At 39.3% G+C, this 6,384-nt stretch overlaps 1 protein-coding gene and 1 long non-coding RNA gene across 4 annotated transcripts in view; one reads left to right on the top strand and one right to left on the bottom strand.

Annotated features, from left to right (window-relative positions):
- Positions 1-4,365, bottom strand: part of LOC103386644 (uncharacterized) — a 23,158-nt gene extending 18,793 nt beyond the window's left edge. Inside the window, exons 1-2 of one of the 2 annotated variants that reach the window (XR_522330.3) lie at positions 4,115-4,365; positions 1,799-1,908 (exon numbers count right to left, since the gene is read on the bottom strand). This is a non-coding gene — a long non-coding RNA (uncharacterized LOC103386644). The remainder of the gene's footprint in view (positions 1-1,798; positions 1,909-4,114) is intronic. The other variant, XR_001760776.2, reaches the window with a different exon arrangement.
- The window catches only part of igsf21a (immunoglobin superfamily, member 21a), a 207,543-nt gene that overhangs the window by 182,186 nt on the left and 18,973 nt on the right, over positions 1-6,384 (top strand). The window lies entirely within an intron of this gene.

Raw genomic sequence — 6,384 nt, 5'->3', positions numbered from 1 at the left:
AATTCATAGGTGACAGTCATGTTTTCATTTTATTTATTTTGTTTTTGGACATGTAAAAGAGCAGTATGCTGCCTCTGGTCCTCTTGTTGGTTTCACATATCTTTTAATTGATCAAAGATTTAAGTAGATCTGCCATTTCCTTCATTTCACCCAGTGTACAAAGTGAATTAAGTATTGGGTCATAATATTACTACACAGCTTCTAGCAAGATCCAGTGAAAAATTAAGCACCAAAATAACTCTTCTTTAATTATTCAATTGATGTCTCACAATATGGGCCTGCAGCATTTCAGACAACCCGGCAACATTCTGAACGTTCACGATTATACACAATCTAAAACTCTAAAAAAAAAGAAAAGAAAAATATATATATACATGTGTATATGTATACACTCTACTAGTTGTAGACAAAAGAAAGCGGATAGAGCACGACTTTTCTGATAGTCGGGGGTCTCTAGTTTTTATGAGCTGATTGGTTGACTTCAGTGGCGTTGCAGCTCCACCTTTCTTCTTAAAGAAAGAGAGCAGCCTTTTACATTTAAATGTGGAAGTTGAATATGTCAAATTACCCAAGTGCAGCTTTAGGAGAACTTCGCACATAATGGCTTTTAAGCACTAAAAGGGTCTAGCATTATGTTTCAAGATCTGTCGACATGAGGCGCCGTTGAAGCACAGCATATCAGTAATAGCTTCTTGGTGCCACTCATTAGAACATCTTCAGAGTACAAGAAAGCGCTGATTGAAAAGAGGCAACATAATGACAGTTAATAATAAGAAGGGAAGCTGATTAAGTCATGGCCAGGATCTTTCTATCTGCCTCCCTCCTGTTTCTATGCCCTTTTCTCCCACTTCTTTCTCATTCATTCTGCCAACATGGAAATTACCGCCTCACCCCCTTTGACACCGACGTGATTAATTGCAGCATGACAGTGTGTACAGACCATTGCACAATTGTTACAATTTCAAAAAGGAAAAGAGTTTGAATTTAAGTTGCTTTAGTGGAGCTTGGCATTTCACAGAGGGCAGGTGCTTACATCACTGGCTATTCACAGGCAGACAAGCAACTCCTTTTTCAGACTTGTGCCATCACAGCATTGTCCACATGGTGTGAAGCCTACAATTAAGATTTCTTTATGAATTAATTCATTTTTCAGATTGCTTTTTCACGTTTCATTGGGTGCAGCATTCAACTGTTCAGTATTCCACCTACAGGTGGTGGTGTGTAACTGGAACTATAATCTTTGTGATAAAATTAGCAGGTGATCTTGTTTTTGTGCAGGTTAAACCAGTTAGTTTAAGCTGCCTGTGAATGCTCTGTTCTTTAGTCTGTGTGAGTTGTGATGTCTGCAGGCAACTGTTTTACTTTTCACTCAGTCAGTAAACAATGAAACTCATACTTGAACAAAAGATAGAAATAAAAATACAGCGGTGAGCTGAAAACTCATATGTTTCATATGAACATATGAGTTTATATGAAACATATGAACTCATATGTTCCATATTTAATGGATGGTGAAATTCCATCCATTAAACCAATGGATGGAATTTCACCAAGTGAAAAGTCTTAGTCAGAAAGTTCTAAGACAGACATCACTCTTGCAAAGGTGCTCAAGTCAAGGACTACTCATTGATACTCTTCTATCATGGAGATCCAGCAGCTATGACACATTTTAGTTATATATCCTTGTCAAGTAAATTAAAGTCTCGATCAGGTTTTCTACCCCAGAGGGTATGGACATCTATCAAACAAAACAGCAAACACATTTTGGCACATCTGCTCCTCATATCATATCATTTACCTGTTGAAGGTGATGAAGTTGTTGCAGTATATTCACCTCCTGAGCCCCTGAGTCGCTGATTCCTGCTTTGCCGCTGCAGACAGACAACAGATAATAAAGTGCATCCGGGCCTAAAGATAAAAGAATAATCATTAGACACTGAAAGAATATCTGCCAAATCGTGATCAACGACTGGAACGCATTCTTCGCTTCATTCATCTCCTCTAATAGTGTCATTTCAATATACCTCTGTTTATATGTGTGTCTGTAGTATTTTCACAGCTGTATACTCTGTCATCTGTTGTCGGTAATGGAAGAGAAAATGAAAAGGAAGCAGAAGTGTGGTATAATAAAACTAAAACAACGTCCCGCTCACTCACTCACTCACTCCCGGCAGTACCGTATCTGTCACTCCATTTTTTTAGCCTTTGACGCAACACCCATTGATTCCGTTTTCTATACCTCAACCAGGAGTGATATTTATCATCATTACCAGATCATTGTGGGATCACTATGAATAGATAAACTGATGCTTGATTTCAGGCTGCGTGTCACAGCTCAATCACTACTCACTACGTGCTACAGCCAAGCACAGACCAAACACATTACGGCTTCAAACATCACAGCCAATAGGTCGTCCATATTTCCTCCATACCTGCAAGTAAACATGTTTGTTACTGGCTTATACAAACAAGCTTGTCATCTGGGATTACGGCATTATTTGCCCTTTAAAGCGGCCCATTTCCCACACAGGTGTTTTTGTGTGCCCACACCAACAAAAGCTGTACAGAACAGGTGCACTGATCTCTCTGATCCATGCTGCTGCTGTCCCTCCACCTGCTGTGATAATTAATGATGTGGGTTTTTTTTTGTTACCACAGTGAAGCAGCTTCTCTTCACATGTTATCGAGTAGCTGTAGGAGTCTGCAGCAGAAGCAATTAGGTCGTTGTGGATCTGAGAGGTCAGTGTTTCCACTTGCTGTTGCATTATTGGATTTCACTGAGCTGGTCAGGAAATGCAGATCAATGTGGTGCATTCATGAAATAACGCCACTTTAATTCAAATTTTTATTACATATTGTAGTGAACGCTATATTGTAGCATTGTGCTCGTTGTTTGCCAGTTTAGCAAGTTATGTCTGTGGTTCTTGAACTTTTCCAACTGCATACCAGTATCAAGTACCTTCAGTAGGCTTACAGTAAAGCAGCACAGACCTAGCTTGATCAGGTCAACGCGGTACATGAAGAAGAGAATGTGTTCCTAGTAGGAATATTAGCCACTTTATCACCCAAAGCCACTCTGTACAATGAAGCTCTACAAGTAGAACCTTAATTCAAATGTGAAACCAACCCAACACACATTTTCTGCTCCTGAATCCCACTCTTTTAGAGTTTCAGTTTCGAGCCACAACTGCTGTTTTTTTTTTTACTGCCCTTTATGTATGTACCTCTGGCTGTGGAGACCAACCACTGGACCACCCTACCCACACAACAAATGTGGCGACAGCCACCTGGAGGAGCTTGCATGGACTAGAGGCAAATTATCAATGTTATTGTCACTCACTCAACCATACAACAAGGGAACTAGTCACTAGTGGAGGGAGATTAGTGTAGCGTCTGTATTTCTGTGTGTAGTTCATTTTTGCTTTAATTACTGTACCTTTTAAGTTCTCAACATCTAAGGAAAACAGTGCACCTGCAGGGAGATAATTGAATACTAAGATGTGATCGTCTTGTTGCACAATAGTGTTTTAACTTTTTTTAATTGCCCTAATAAGGGTATTTTAATATAATAACTGTTAATTCTGTTCTGTTAATATTTCCTTGGTCGTGGAAATACACTAATCTCAGCGTGGGTGACGAGGGTCCCATGGGTGCATGGATAGTTTCCAGGCCTGACTTTGGGCCATTCAGAGACAAACAACCCCTTGCTAAATTCAGAGTCTAATGAACCTGATGTGCATAATGTTGAACTGTGAAAGAAATACATGTATCTGAAGGTTATAGGTTACAAAGTATCTGAAGGAAACCCAAGCACAACATTTAAACTCTATACCAACGTACTTAACACAATTACAAAATAGCTGGATTAATCGTAAATAATTGTGATGAATCAATATTGCTAAACATGACAATGTATTATATATATAGTACTGAAACAAAAGACGAATCAAAAGGCCAATGACTAACACGATATGGACTTTAATGTTTAGCTTGACGGTGGCTCAAAGAACTCAACAATATTGATTAGTCTACAGGTGTTACATTTTCATGCTTGGAGTTATTAGTTATTTTATTAGTAAGTTATTTTTTATCAAACTTAAATGTCTCCACTTACTGGATTTGAAGAGCAGAAACACAGAGGAACTAAACACTAAGCGTGAACATGGCATTGTATGAACAACGAACAAACAAGGACTCAGTGGGAGAGAGAGATATATATACCCAGGGCACCAGGTGACAGGAGTGAGACTAATGAACAGAGACACAGGTGAGTGTGATCACACTAATTAACCCAGCAGACAGACACACAGACCTCACAGCTGGTTGGATGCAAACTCTGGTTTGACCTGAAGTTGAAGCCTCTACAAATGCATGCTTCAGATGGTATTTTAAGCTGCAGTGAAACAAAAACCTTGTTCCCATATTAGTGTAGATGACGTGCATTGACTGTGTATTGGAGCATCACTAAGGGGATGGATGGTGGAATGACTGGATATAAGTGTGTTAGAAATTGTAAGTTTGACAGCCTGGAATTATCGTTATGCCTGAGAGGCATTAACTTCAAACCTGGTAATCTTGTCTTCTAATTTTAAAACACCACATCAACTCAATTCATTGTATTGATGGAGCCATTCATGATGACGTGACATTTGGCATGGTTCTGATCCCTGACAGCAAACGTCCCTGCTTTTGTGTTAAACATGTCCTGCAGGTAGATGGGGCCACAGAGCAGCAGGAAGCGGTTGAGGAGTTGAGACGATAAAGCTTTTGTTCAGTTTATATATTTTAATCCCTGGGTCCTGATGCTGCCACTGACTGCCTTTGAGCAAGGGTATCCAGACCCATGTGGCTGTTACACACCATAATGATGAGTGACCTGTTGTCAGCAGCACACACACAACACACACACACACATTTACACACACAAAATACATTGTTTTACTTAAGTAGACATTTAATGAAATGACACCAATAAATGTGTTTTAGGGAAATTAGACTTCTCTGTTTTAGTGACTTACTGTTTATCTTTTGTCCATTGTAATTGTCGAGCCAAAGTTGCTTGTCTTGTTAAAATGAGAAAACATTCTATGGTGTTTCAAAGCAACATTTGCCGATTACAGTTTAATTTGCCTTTGTTCAACTTTAAAAATATCATTATTCCTCCAGGGCCCCACCTTATCCCATCTATTTATAATCATTAGTATTCGTGCAGTTTACCCACTAGAGGCATCTGCCCCAGAGAGGGCATTATATCAAAGCAACCTCACACAGTAGCAGCAAAGTGCAGAGTTTACACCAATAACTCTTTGATCTTTGGTAAATTGAATTCAAACGTCCGTTGGTCCCTGAAGGAGGCGTGGATTTCTCATTTTCAACGTAAAATTGGAAGCAGTCACATTGGTTTCAAGGGTACGGAGTCCGTGGGTGTTGATGATACAAAGTCATTTTAATGCTAATATCTGCAGGTAATGTTTGGATTTGCTGTCAGGAGTTAAGGAAGTTGGACATTGACGGGTCAATGAAGTGGCTGAATGTAGCAATTTAACACAATGTCACGTGTGAAGCCTTTTATATATTAAACTGCCATAACTGATACATGAAGTTCAACTTTGTATGCCAAACTTTAAGGAAGTTGTCACAGTTCAGCCGGGAAATCATTTAAAACACTGGTCTGTAGTGAAAGGGGAAATGTTTAGTTCTGACTCACTGGCTCACACTCTTCTTCCATCATGTGCTTCAGAATGTATTTGTGTTCTTTGTTTCCATCTCTTAATACTGAGACTCTACACAGTGAATGCTTTGGTGTCTCCACATTTGGGAGAATCTTTAACTTACAAACCCATGTTGAATTCGCTGTTCACTGCCTTGCCAAATAAAAGCCTCTTTAACGCCAGCACAAAGAGCTTTTACTTGGATTTAAGCTTGTTTGGAATGTTATTAATAATCTCTAACTTGTAAAACTCTGCAGTGCACATGGCCGCAAATTACTCCAGGATTTGGTATAAAGCCCAGAACTGTGTAAACTGGCTAATCTCCCTCATTTTTTCATCCGAGACATGTCAATATAAGAAGCTCAAGTAACAAGTATTTGTAGCAAAACATAACTTTTATCTTTTAAAACCTTTGTAATGTAACAATGTAGATAGAAACGAGTGGAGAACAGGTTGTGGGGGGTGGGGGGGGTGCAGCTACTTGTACAAGAGACAGTCATTGAAATTTGATTGTCCAAAATTGTCCAAAGTAGACTGGGTTTTCATTGGCTAAAATCTTTCATCTTTCATTCTTTCATTGAAAACGTTTTTTTTTTTTTTTTTTTTTTTTTTTAGGTGGGCTTCAAACGGGGGGGGGGGCTGATTGGGGGGGTCTCCCACCCCCACCCACTCT

This window comes from Cynoglossus semilaevis, chromosome 11 (genome assembly GCF_000523025.1).
Source record: "Cynoglossus semilaevis isolate Cse_v1.0 chromosome 11, Cse_v1.0, whole genome shotgun sequence".
In the NCBI taxonomy this organism is placed as follows: domain Eukaryota; kingdom Metazoa; phylum Chordata; class Actinopteri; order Pleuronectiformes; family Cynoglossidae; genus Cynoglossus; species Cynoglossus semilaevis.
This window is presented reverse-complemented; position numbering and strand designations above follow the sequence as displayed.